We start from the raw sequence: 14,121 nt of genomic DNA, 5'->3' as shown, positions 1-14,121 counted from the left end.
CTTGAGCGGGCCACCGCGGGGACGGTTCGACAGAATCACTCCGTGTACCTTTCCCGCGAGATCAAGGATGATTTGCGGATTTGGGTCTCGTTCCTGGTGTCCTTCAACAGGGAAGTGTTGTGGCCCGCTCCTTGTTGTTCCAGTAAGCAGCTGCAGTTGTTCACGGATGCTTCAGGCAGTCGAGGTTTCGGCGCGTTCTTCGCTGGCTCATGGTGCGCTGCGGCCTGGCCGGCATCTTGGGTAACGCGTGGGTTTACCAAGAACCTGCTTCTGCTGGAATTGTTCCCGATCTTAGTGGCGCTTGAGTTATGGGCCGGACGGTTCGCAAATAGGGACATTTTGTTTCTTTGCGACAACTTAGGGGTAGTGCATGCGATTAATAACCAGCGTTCCTCATCTCCGCAGGCGCTGCGATTGCTAAGGCATTTAGTGTTGGTTTGTTTGCAGCGCAATATTAATTTTAGGGCTCGCCACGTACCTGGAGTTGACAATGGAATTGCGGATGCATTGTCCCGGTTCCAGTTTGACAAATTCAGGACGTTGGTTCCGGGAGCGGAGGCAGAGGGGTTACAGTGCCCACCTTCTGTCTGGCAGATGGTCGAAGCGGTCTAACGGCGTTGGCCAGGTGTGCACTGGCTCCCTCTACGCTACAAGCGTATGATGCTGCATGGCGGGATTGGTCAGCCTTTCAGAGTAGGTACGGGGTAGCAGGTGAGTCCTCGGCCGACGCCCTGTTGACCTTTGTTTGGGATCATTACCAAAACGGTAGGTCAAAAGCGGCCATGGCTACTGCCCTTGCGGGCATCGCCTTTCACTCGCGACTCCACGGGACAACGGACCCCACGGGGTCGTTTGTCCTTTCCAGAGCGCTGAAAGGTTGGGCTAGGTTGCACCCGGCGCCTGCGGATTCACGTAGGCCTATAACGTTGCAGCTGCTAGCGGAATTGCTGCGTGTGCTACCTCGGATTGCGTCCTCGGAATTTGAGGTGGCATTGTTTAGTAGCGCGTATGCCCTTGCCTTTTTCGGGGCTTTTCGGGTGAGCGAGCTAGTGGCGAGCAGCAAGGCGTCCCGGGAATCGGGTCTGCTCTACGAGAATGTGCGCTTGCAGGAGGGCCTGTTGCTCTGTAGGATTGTGCGGTCCAAGACAGATCAAACAGGTCGGGGTCGCTGGTTGTCCTTGGAGGCTCAGGGAGGTATGGGCGTTTGCCCGCTGCGGTTGACGCAAGAGTATGTGCGGTTAAGACCTCCGGGGGGCAACCAGTTGCTGGTGCACGCGCAGTTGGACCCTCTGACAAAGTTTCAGTTCTCATCGGTGTTCAAGAAATGTTTGACGGCGTTGGGCTTGCAGGAGGCGGACTTCGGTACTCATTCCTTTCGGATTGGGGCGGCTACCCATGCGGCGGCCGCTGGTTCATCACCAGCGGCTATTCGGGAGTTGGGTCGCTGGAAGTCGGCCTCCTATAAGTCCTATGTCCGTATAGATAAGTTATAAGTGCGCCTGTTGCGCTAACCCAAAAACGTGTTTACTCGTCGGTTTTTGAACGCTTACCGTTCAGGAATCGAGGGTGTGAAGCGAATTTTTAAAATTTTTCCTCCGAGGGGGCCTAATTTCAATTGGCTGTTCTACCAAGGTCCACGGGAGGTTTTTTGAGTTTTCTCCTTCACTTGGGTTTTATTGGTTACGTTGTGTTTAAGTTACAGATTATGTGCATAATCTGACATTAGGATATTTTCTTTTACAGCTGTCAGCAATTTTGGAGACCACATATGGATGGTTGGTCATTCATATGTTTTTTGGGCGGAGAAACATCCCATGGCATCTAGGGCGACTGAGATTTTTGGGTCCCGGCAATTTAGATGGTTAGGTGTTAGGGGCATGTTATGGGGTGATTTGTTGCGCGTCCTTTTTTCTAGGGAGTGCCGCTGGGGTCGCCCCAGTTGTATTATCATTCATCTGGGTGGTAATGATCTGGGCCGAGTTAAAGGCATAGACTTGATTTTGTCTATAAAGGCGGATGTGGTGGCGATACGTTGTCACTGGCCTGGGGTATGCATTGTCTGGTCGGAAATGGTGCCCCGTTTCCATTGGCGTGGTGCGGTGCGTTTCTCGGCGCTGGAGAAAGCACGCAAAAAGGTGAACTCGACGGTGTCTCTGTTTGTCAAGGCCATAGGCGGAGTGGCAATTAAGCATCCTCTGCTGGTGCTGCGGAACAGGCAGTTCTATAGAGACGATGGGGTTCACCTTTCTCAGGAAGGAGTGCAGTTTTTTCTGGAAGATATTTTCGGTCTTTTTTGTTAGAGCTAGTTAGTTTCTGGTTGGTTAAGGTTCTGTTTGCGGATGGCGGTGGCGGTTTGGAAAACCTTGGTGGCGGGAAATCGCTGCCAACCAGCTGTCACACAGGCATAAGTGGTCATTGTGGGGCTCCCTCTTTAAATGGACGGCAGGTGTGTCCTTTTCTTGCGGTTGGACATTTAGACGTTCCCCTGCGGGAACCGAACGTTTGCCAGAGAAAGAGGGGTAAGGCCAGCACAATGCGGGTTATGCGGGAAGGAGGCGGGGTATGTGTACTCCCCTCCTTGGTTTGGTGGTTTGTCATCTAGGTGACGGGTGCTGGTGTTTGGCAGCGGTTTTCTGTTTGCCATCCTCCAAACTAAAGTTAATATATATTCAATTCAATTCTAATTCGGCCTCAATTATTAGTTTAAAGAGTTGGTCAGCGATTAATAAACATCGTCTGACCTTTAACTCCAGCTACTGTGTCCGTGTCTTTATTTCAGTGTGTGGTGTGGTTTTATTTAGTGATAAGCTAGCTTAAGTAAAAGGTTTATGTAATCACAATAAAGTTATGAGCGGCTTAGGTAAGCTGAAGGCTGCATAAGCCTGAGGCCATATAAGCGATCAACTTTTTGTGATTGGTTGTTAAATGACTAAGCAGTTGCTAGGCAGATCAGTTTTCCCGGTTGGTTTTTTCCTATTGGTTTAAGGGGTTGTGCATCTGGATGAAGAGGAGGGTCTTAGGTTAGTATATAGGGGGTGGCCATCTTGCTAGACTCCCTCTTGCCTTTCAGTTTATGCCCGCCCGCCCTCCCAGAATGCGTCTACGTTTTTTGTTCTTGCTGTGGGCTACTGAAAGCCAGATTGGCGGGAAATCGCTGCCAACCAGCTGTCACACAGGCATAAGTGGTCATTGTGGGGCTCCCTCTTTAAATGGACGGCAGGTGTGTCCTTTTCTTGCGGTTGGACATTTAGACGTTCCCCTGCGGGAACCGAACGTTTGCCAGAGAAAGAGGGGTAAGGCCAGCACAATGCGGGTTATGCGGGAAGGAGGCGGGGTATGTGTACTCCCCTCCTTGGTTTGGTGGTTTGTCATCTAGGTGACGGGTGCTGGTGTTTGGCAGCGGTTTTCTGTTTGCCATCCTCCAAACTAAACTTAATATATATTCAATTCAATTCTAATTCGGCCTCAATTATTAGTTTAAAGAGTTGGTCAGCGATTAATAAACATTGTCTGACCTTTAACTCCAGCTACTGTGTCCGTGTCTTTATTTCAGTGTGTGGTGTGGTTTTATTTAGTGATAAGCTAGCTTAAGTAAAAGGTTTATGTAATCACAATAAAGTTATGAGCGGCTTATAACAACAACCTGTTGTGCTGCATCAGACCAGTGGTAGTGTTGCAGTATAATAATTATAACAACAACCTGTTGTGCTGCATCAGACCAGTGGTAGTGTCCTGTCTCATCAGTCATTTCAGTGACGATATAAGCTGCTGCTATATGTCCACTGCTGCAGTATAATAATTATAACAACAACCTGTTGTGCTGCATCAGACCAGTGGTAGTGTCCTGTCTCATCAGTCATTCCAGTGACGATATACACTGCTGCTATATGTCCACTGCTGCAGTATAATAATTATAACAACAGCAACCTGTTGTGCTGCATCAGACCAGTGGTAGTGTTGCAGTATAATAATTATAACAACAACCTGTTGTGCTGCATCAGACCAGTGGTAGTGTCCTGTCTCATCAGTCATTCCAGTGACGATATACACTGCTGCTATATGTCCACTGCTGCAGTATAATAATTATAACAACAACCTGTTGTGCTGCATCAGACCAGTGGTAGTGTTGCAGTATAATAATTATAACAACAACCTGTTGTGCTACATCAGACCAGTGGTAGTGTCCTGTCTCATCAGTCATTCCAGTGACGATATACGCTGCTGCTATATGTCCACTGCTGCAGTATAATAATTATAACAACAACAACCTGTTGTGCTGCATCAGACCAGTGGTAGTGTCCTGTCTCATCAGTCATTCCAGTGAAGATTTACGCTGCTGCTATATGTCCACTGCTGCAGTATAATAATTATAACAACAACCTGTTGTGCTGCATCAGACCTTTGGTAGTGTCCTGTCTTATCAGTCATTCCAGTGACTATATACGCTGCTGCTATATGTCCACTGCTGCAGTATAATAATTATAACAACAACCTGTTGTGCTGCATCAGACCAGTGGTAGTGTCCTGTCTCATCAGTCATTCCAGTGACGATATACACTGCTGCTATATGTCCACTGCTGCAGTATAATAATTATAACAACAACCTGTTGTGCTGCATCAGACCAGTGGTAGTGTTGCAGTATAATAATTATAACAACAACCTGTTGTGCTACATCAGACCAGTGGTAGTGTCCTGTCTCATCAGTCATTCCAGTGACGATATACGCTGCTGCTATATGTCCACTGCTGCAGTATAATAATTATAACAACAACAACCTGTTGTGCTGCATCAGACCAGTGGTAGTGTCCTGTCTCATCAGTCATTCCAGTGAAGATTTACGCTGCTGCTATATGTCCACTGCTGCAGTATAATAATTATAACAACAACCTGTTGTGCTGCATCAGACCTTTGGTAGTGTCCTGTCTTATCAGTCATTCCAGTGACTATATACGCTGCTGCTATATGTCCACTGCTGCAGTATAATAATTATAACAACAACCTGTTGTGCTGCATCAGACCAGTGGTAGTGTCCTGTCTCATCAGTCATTCCAGTGGCGATATACGCTGCTGATATATATCCACTGCTGCAGTATAATAATTATAACAACTTGTTGTGCTGCATCAGACCAGTGGTAGTGTCCTGTCCATCAGTCATTCCAGTCATTCCTGCGCCGCATTTTGTCTTATATAACTCCCAAAAAATAATGGAGAACAAAAATTTTGAGGAGAAAATAGGGAAAGATCAAGAAGAACCACTTCCTCCTAGTGCTCAAGCTGCTGCCATTAGCCATGACATAGATGATGAAATGCCATTAACGTCGTCTGCCAAGGCCGATGCCCAATGTGATAGTAGAGAGCATGTAAATCCAAAAAGCCCAAGTTCAGTAAAAAGAACCAAAAAAAGAATTTAAATTGTCTGAGTAGAATCGTAAACTTGCCGATATGCAATTTACAACACAGAGTGGCAAGGAACGGCTGAGGCCCTGATCTATGTTCATGGCTAGATGTTCAGCTTCACATGATGATGGAAGCCCTCATCCTCCCGCTAGAAAAATTAAAAGAGTTAAGCTGGAAAGAGGACAGAAAAGAACTGTGCGTTCTGAGATGGTATCACAAATCCCCAAGGAAAGTCCAAGTGTGTCGGCAGTTGCGATGCCTGACCTTTCCAACACTGGATGGGAAGAGTTGGCTCCTTCCACCATTTGTACGCCCCCTGCAAGTGCTGGAAGGAGCACCCACAGTCCAGTTCCTGATATTGAAATTGAAGACATCACTGTTGAAGTACACCAGGATGAGGATATGGGTGTTGCTGGCGCCGAGGAGGAAGTTGACGATGAGGATTATGATGGTGATGTGGTTTGTTACATCTGGCACCGGGGGAGACACCTCTTGTCCTTGACGAAGAACCCCATTGTGATGCCTGGGCAAACTACCAAAAAAGCCACCTATTCGGTGTGGAATTATTTCTCCACAAATCCGTACAACAGGTGTCAAGCCATCTGTTGCCTCTGTCAATCTGTAATAAGTAGGGGTAAGGATGTTAACCACCTAGGAACATCCTCCCTTATACGTCACCTGCTGCGCATCCATCAGAATTCAATTTCAAGTTGTGAAACTTTGGGTAAGAGTGTAAGCAGTCCACTGACACCTAAATACCTTCTTCCTCCTGTACCCAAGCTCCTGCAAGCCACACCACCAACTCCCTCAACGTCAACTTCCTCCTCAGTCAGGAACGTCCGTAGTCCTGCAGGCCATGTCACTGTCAAGACTGAGGAGTCCTCTCCTAACCGGGATTCCTCAGTAGGATCCTTGAGTGGTACGCCTGCTGTTGCTGCCGCTGCTGTTGATGCTGCTGGGAGTCGATCGTCATCCCAGAAGGGAAGTCGGAAGACCACTTGTACTACTTCCAGTAAGCAACTGACTGTCCAACAGTCCTTTGTAAGGAAGATGAAATATGACAGCAGTCATCCTTTTGCAAAGTGGATAACTGAGGCCTTGACAGCTATGTTGGTGTTAGACGTGCATCCGTTATCCACCATTAGTTCAGTGGTACTGAGAGAATTGATGGAGATAGTGTGTTCCCGGTATAAAATCCCATCTAGGTTCCACTTCTCTAGGCAGGAGATACCGAGAACGTACACAGACGTCTGAAAAAGAGTCACCAATGTCCTACAAAATGCGGTTGTATCCAGTGTCCACTTAACCACGGACATGTGGACAAGTGGAACAGGACAGACTAAGGACTATATGACTGTAACAGCCTACTGTGTAGATGTATGACCTCCCGCAGAAACAACAGCAGCGGCACCAGTAGCAGCATCTCGCAAATGCCAACTCGTTCCTAGGCAGGCTACGCTATGTATCACCACTTGCCATAAGAGGCACACAGCTGACAACGTCTTACAGAAACTGAGGAACATCATCGCAGAATGACTTACCCCAATTGGACTCTCCTGGGGATTTGTGATATCGGACAACGCCACCAATATTGTGCGTGCATTACATCTGGGCAAATTCCAGCATGACCCATGTTTTGCACATACAATTAATTTGGTGGTGCAGAATTTTTTGAAAAATGACGGGTGTGCAAGAGATGCTGTCAGTGGCCCGAAAAATTGCGGGCCACTTTAGTCATTCTGCCACTGCGTGCCGAAGACTGGAGCACCAGCAAACATTACTGAACCTGCCCCGCCATCAACTGAAGCAAGAGGTGGTAACGAGGTGGAATTCAACACTCTATATGCTTCAGAGGATGGAGGAGCAGCAAAAGGCCATTCAAGCCTATACATCCACCTATAATATAGGCAAAGGAGGGGTAATGCACCTGACTCAAGCACAGTGGAGAATGATTTCTGTCTTGTGCAAGGTACTCCAACCCTTCGAACTTGCCACACGTGAAGTCAGTTCAGACACTGCCACCTTGAGTCAGGTCATTCCCCTCATCAGGCTTTTGCAGAAGCAGCTGGATAACTTGAAGGAGGAGCTAAGACGGAGTGATTCCGCAAAGTATGTGAGACTTGTGGATGGAGCCCTTCATTCGCTTTACCAGGATTCAAGGGTGGTCAATCTGTTGAAATCAGAGCACTACATTTTGGCCACCGTGCTCAATCCTAGGCTTAAAGCTTATGTTGTATCTCTCTTTCCAGCAGACACAAGTGTGCAGATGTGCAAAGACCTGCTGGTTAGTAAATTGTCAACTCAAGCGGAACGTGACCCGTCAACAGCTCCTCCTTCAATTTCTCCCACCACTGGGGCTGCAAGGAAAAGGATAACATTTCCTAGCCCACCCGCTGGCGGTGATGCAGGGCAGTCAGGAGCGAAAGCTGACATCTGGTCCGGACTGAAGGACCTGCCAACGATTACTGATATGTCTTCTGTCACTGCATATGATTCTGTCACCATTGAAAGAATGGTGGAGGATTATATGAGTGACAGCATCCAAGTAGGCATGTCAGACAGTCCGTATGTATACTGGCAGGAAAAAGAGGCAACTTGGAGGCCCTTGCACAAACTGGCTTTACTTTACCTAAGTTTCCCCCCCCCCCCTCCAGTGTGTACTCCGAAAGAGTGTATAGTGTAGCCGGTAACCTTGTCAGCGATCGGCGTAGAAGGTCACTTCCACTAAATGTGGAGAAGATAAAGTTCATCAAAATGAATTATAAATTCCTCCGGGAAGACCTATACCAGCAATTGCCTCCAGAAAGTACACAGGGACCTGTGATGGTGGATTCCAGTGGGGACATATTAATACTCAGTGAGGAGGATGTACACAGTGAAAGGGGCGAGGAATCGGAAGATGATGATGAGGTCGACATCTTGCCTCTGTAGTGCCAGTTTGTGCAAGGAGAGATTGATTGCTTCATTTTTGGTGGGGGCCCAAACCAACCAGTCATTTCAGCCACAGTCATGTGGCAGACCCTGTCACTGAAATGATTGGTTTGTTAAAGTGTGTATGTCCTGTTTATACAACATAAGGGTGGGTGGGAGGGCCCAAGGACAATTCCAACTTCCACCTCTTTTTCCTCTTTGCATAATGTGCTGTTTGAGGACTAGTTTTTTTAAGTGCCATCCTGTCTGACACTGCAGTGCCACTCCTAGATGGGCCAGGTGTTTGTGCCGCACACTTGTGTCGCTTAGCTTAGTCATACAGCAACCTCATTGCGCCTCTTTTTCTTCTTTGCATCATGTGCTGTTTGGGGCCTATTTTTTAAATATGCCATCGTGTGTGTAACTGCAGTGCCACTCCTAGATGAGCTAGGTGTTTGTGCCGCACACATGTGTCGCTTAGCTTATACATACAGCCACCTCGGTGCAACTTTTAGGCCTAAAAACAATATTGTGAGGTGTGAGGTGTTCAGAGTAGACTGGAAATGAGTAGAAATGAATGTTATTGAGGTTAATAACCAAAACCAAAACACGAAAGGGTGGTTTTGACAAAATCAAGCCAAAGCCAAAACACGAAAGTGGAATTAGAACCAAAACACAAAACACGAAAAGTGCCCGCCGCACATCTCTAATCTATATAGCTGTAAATTTGAGATGCCACTATGCACCGCTGATATCATTATGTCAACCCCCTTTTCATCCCCTTAGGGGAAGTTTTTTTCAAAATTCTAATTACATTGTAATTACATTTTCCTTTTTCCCACCTACAGAATACCTATGTTAAATTTCATTAGTGATCAGTCAGTCAGTGAGTGTTTGAGGGCTTTCACATTTTTGTAGTTTATTAAATTCTACACACTGGATGTGCAATCCAAATTTTGATCCGATAGTCCATTTGGCCTTTATCGTTCACGCAACGCAGGCCAAGCATCGGTGATGACATCATTATGTCAACCCCCTTTTCATCCACTTAGGGGAGGTTTGTTAAGATTCTAATTGTGTAATTTTCCTATTCCCACCTGAAGATTTCCTACTGTATGTTAAATTTCAGCTTCCTAATTAATCGGGAAGTAAGAGAATTAGTGATGAGTCAGTCAGTCAGTTAGGGCTTTCACATTGATATATATAGATCAGTAGAAGGAATACCTACAATAGCTGGACTCAGTGGTGCAAGTAGAATTTTTTTATTAGTGGTACTGATAGTAAAAATGGGTGTGGTCACATGGCATGTGGGACGTGGTCACATGGCATGGGGGATGTGGTCACACGGAACTAGGGGAGTGGCTACATGACAATAGGGGCATTGCCACATTATGCCAAACACCGTAATGTCCATTACACATTATGCCACACACCATAATGCTTATTACACATTATGCCACACATGGTAATGCTTATTACACATTGTGCCAGACACCTTAATGCCCATTACACATTATGCCACACACTGTAATGCCCATTACACATTATGCCACACACCGTAATGCCTTACATATTATACCACACACCGTAATGCCTATTACATATTATGCCACACACAGTTATGCCACTGGCACCATTTTATGTCCCACACACAAAAATGCCCCTTACAAATTATGCCCCACAGTAAGGCTTCTATATACTTGCTGCCATGGGTTTAATAGAAAAAGATGCAACTTTCTGAATCTTATCCTGGCAGCGCCAGCATTCCCGGCACTTCTAGGTAATGCTATACATGCAGTGGCCACTTACAGGCATAATGCTCCCTGCTGTGCTGCTTACATGCATATGCCTCCTGTAGTGCCGCTTACATGCATAACGCTCCCTGCAGTGCTTCTTACATGCATAATGGGGGTAATTCCAAGTTGATCACAGCAGGAATATTTTTAGCAGTTGGGCAAAACCATGTGCACTGCAGGGGAGGCAGATATAACATTTGCAGAGAGAGTTAGATTTGGGTGTGGTGACTTCAATCTGCAATCTAAATTGCAGTGTAAAAATAAACAGCCAGTATTTACCCTGCACAGACACAAAATAACCCACCCAAATCTAACTCTCTATGCAAATGTTATATCTGCCTCCCCTGCAGTGCACATGGTTTTGCCCAACTGCTAAAAAATTTCCTGCTGCGATCAACTTGGAATTACCCCCAATGCTCCCTGTAGTGCCACTTACACACACAATGCCCCACTAGTGTCACTTACATGCATAATGCCCCACTAGTGTTGCTTAAACACATAATGCCTCTAGTAGGACTTACCGCCCTACATGCTCATTGCCAGGGGGTTCTTGCTCATTGCCAGGTGTTACATGCTTATTGTTAGGGGTGTCTTGTTCATTGCCAGGGGTTGCATGCTCATTGCAGACAGAGACCCTGCATCCTGCGGTGCCGGTGGTGGGCTGGTGATACTGCATACCAACACCATATTTCTTACCACACTACTTTCACCACTGGCTGGACTACTGGTGCAAATAAGGAACAGATGCTGATTACAATTGGCTGCTACATCTGACTGCATAATAGCAGTCACATATAGTAGTTATAACATTATTATATACATTAATAAATTGTTGAGAATTAATTGTATTACTTGATTGCATGCAGATTCACATTTGTGATGGAATTAGGTTTTGGTTTTCTGTTGTGTTTCATTTCTACTATAATTTTGGAGCTGCTTCAGTACAGTATTCAGTTATTTCAATAAAATTGAACTTATTAATTACACTTTCCAGACACATAAAGACTATTTCATTTACATAATACTAGAGATGAGAGGGTTTGGCTCTCAGAGAACCAAAACCCCCCGAACGTCGCGCTTCGAGCCTGGATCCGAGTCCGGCTCAGGTCTTCCCGTCAGACTCGGAAACAAGAACAAGGCAAAACGTCATCATCCTGCTGTCGGATTCTCATGAGTTTTGGATTCCATATAAACAACCGCACATCACCACCATTTTCACTCCAGACTTAGAGAGTGGGAGACAGACCTCTGTCTCTCTGTGGGTGGTGGTGTTGGGTGGGGTCAGTGTGTGCTCTGTAGGGGTGCTGCTCCTGTCACTTTGGTGTACCTGTGCTGTTAGGAGTACTGTCATGACTGCCCAGGCTGTCACTGGTGTTTCATGTGCTGTTAGGGGTGCTGCAGCTGTACAAGTGTGTTGCTGTCCTGGCTGTCACTGTGTTGTACAGGGGGCAGGGGCACTGTCCTCCTGTATGCTGTAAAAATTCAGTGGTGCTGTTTTTAAAATAAAAGCACACTGGTCCTGTATGCTGTAAAAATACAAGGGTGCTGCTCTTAATATATCACACTGGCCCTGTATGATTTAAAAATTCAGGGGTGTTATTGTTAAAATAAAAGCACATTGGTCCTGTATGCTGTGAAAATACAGGGGTGGTGGCCCAGTCTTGTATGCTGTAAAAATTCAGAGGTGCTGCTGTTGTTAAAATAAATACACACTGGTCCTGTATGCTGTAAAAATTCAGAGGTGCTGTTGTTAAAATATTATGTGGCCCTATATGCTGTAAAAATTCAGGGGTGTAGTTGTTAAAATAAAAGTACACTGGTCCTGTATGCTGTAAAAATACAGGAGTTCTGCTGTTAAAATATTACACTGGCCCTGTATGCTGTGAAAATCCAGGGGTGCATTTGTTAAAAAAAGCACACTTGTCCTGTATGCTGTAAAATTACAAGGGTGCTGCAGTTAATATATTACACTGGCCCTGTATGCTTTAAAAATTCAGGGGTGTTGTTGTTAATATAAAAGCACGTTGATCCTGTATGCTGTGAAAATACAGGGGTGCTGGCCCAGTCTATTATGCTGTAAAAATTCAGAGGTGCTGCTGTTGTTAAAATAAATACACACTGGTCCTGTATGATGTAAAAATTCAGTGGGCTGTTGTTAAAATATTACGCTGGCCCTGTATGCTGTAAAAATTCAGGGGTGTAGTTCTTAAAATAAAAGTACACTGGTCCTGTATGCTGTAAAAATACAAGAGTTCTGCTGTTAAAATATTACACTGGCCCTGTATGCTGTAAAAATTAAGGGGTGCAGTTGTTAAAATAAAAGCACACTAGTCCTGTATGCTGTAAAAATGCAGGGGTGCTGCTGTTTAAATATTAAACTGGCCCTGTATGCTGTAAAAATTCAGGGGTGCTGTTGTTAAATAAAAGAACACTGGTCATGTATGCTGTAAAAATACAGGGGGGCTCGCCCAGTCTACTATGATGTAAAAATTCAGCAGTGCTTCTGTTGTTAAAATAAAAGCACACTAGTCCTGTATGCTGTAAAAATATAGGGGTGCTGCTGTTTAAATATTACACTGGCCCTGTATACTGTAAAAATTCAGGGGTGCTGTTGTTAAATAAAAGCACACTGGTCATGTTTGCTGTGAAAATACAGGGATGCTGCTGTTACAATATTATACTGGCCCTCTATGCTGTAAAAATTCAGGGGTGCTATTGTTAAAATAAAAGCACACTGGTCCTGTATGCTGTAAAAATATAGGGGTGCTGCTTTTTAAAAACTTACACTGGCCATTTATGCTGTAAAAAAATCAGGGGTGCTGTTGTTAAAATAAAAGTAGACTGGTCCTGTATGCTGCGACAAAAAAAAGGATGACCGGGCACTGGTCTGGGATGGATTACTGTTAATTAGTGAAAACCAAGTGTGGACGATTATAATTCATGGAAAGAGAATTTAAACCTTTCAATTGTAGTCCCAGTTGGGTGCGCCCAGAGCTAGAAAGTACAAATACTAACAAGGGGAGAGAGGGAAAGTTCTTGTGTGGGCGCACTCTTATGCAAGGAAGAAGAATTCTTCAGTTATTGGTCAAGAGAATATATTTAAAACATAAGTTTATTAATCAAAATTTAAAATGATTACCCATCTAGGATCAAAAAAAATGTGAAATAAAGAAATTGTGAGAACATTTTTTGTGAGAAAATGTTAAAATGTTCTGGTCTGTTTTTCACAAAGGAGTGATTAGAAAGGCTGTAGACACCTGATTGTCTAACACTCGTTTCTCCTGACCAGTACAGACATTCTGTATTGATGAGACCAAAAAAGAGGTCAATTTTGTGTCTTGTGGGGACCACTTCAATTGGGTTAATACCATACACTTTGCTGGTCACCAGTTAATCCACATATGCATGTACTAAAAATGTGTTGGATACATTAACATAGCCTGATGCTTGTTAGGAATATAAGGAAAAGAAAAGAAAGGAAGAAAGAGATCAGTGGTGATACTGCTGTTGGTGTCCACCCTTCAAGAAAAGGGGAATAATTCCTACTCTACAACATCGGGTATTCCCAGGGAGTCTCCTCTCAAGGTACTGACCCAGCCCAATGCTCTTTGGCTTCCAAGATCGGATGAGATCGGGCATTAGCAGCGTGGTATGATAGTAGAGAGGCTATCTACCAATGAGAGTGCACCTATATATGAATGGTAGAATTTTGGAGATTAAACAAAAAGAAGGGAGAGAACAGTATAAATGTGTGGATCTACTTTCCACGTTAGGCAAGGTGCAACAAGTACCACTGTTGCGGCGTTGTGCACCCTGGATCGTGGATGAGAGTCCACAGAAAGATAGTAAGCCAAGAAGAAAAATGTAGAAGGAGTTATACCTTATGCAATTTAGCTAATTATTATTAGATTTAGTGGGAGTAAAAAACCAAACACATAAATAAATAAATAAATAAATAAATAATATAAAGCGTCAGGTAGATTTGTAGGCAAAATACAAGTCAAACATGCATTCTCC

At 44.9% G+C, this 14,121-nt stretch overlaps 1 pseudogene; it reads right to left on the bottom strand.

Annotated features, from left to right (window-relative positions):
* Positions 1-13,648: 13,648 nt before the first annotated feature.
* On the bottom strand, positions 13,649-13,767 carry LOC134912894 (5S ribosomal RNA; annotated as a pseudogene).
* Between the last annotated feature and the right edge of the window lie 354 nt (positions 13,768-14,121).

Source organism: Pseudophryne corroboree, chromosome 4, assembly GCF_028390025.1.
Source record: "Pseudophryne corroboree isolate aPseCor3 chromosome 4, aPseCor3.hap2, whole genome shotgun sequence".
In the NCBI taxonomy this organism is placed as follows: Eukaryota; Metazoa; Chordata; class Amphibia; order Anura; family Myobatrachidae; genus Pseudophryne; species Pseudophryne corroboree.
This window is presented reverse-complemented; position numbering and strand designations above follow the sequence as displayed.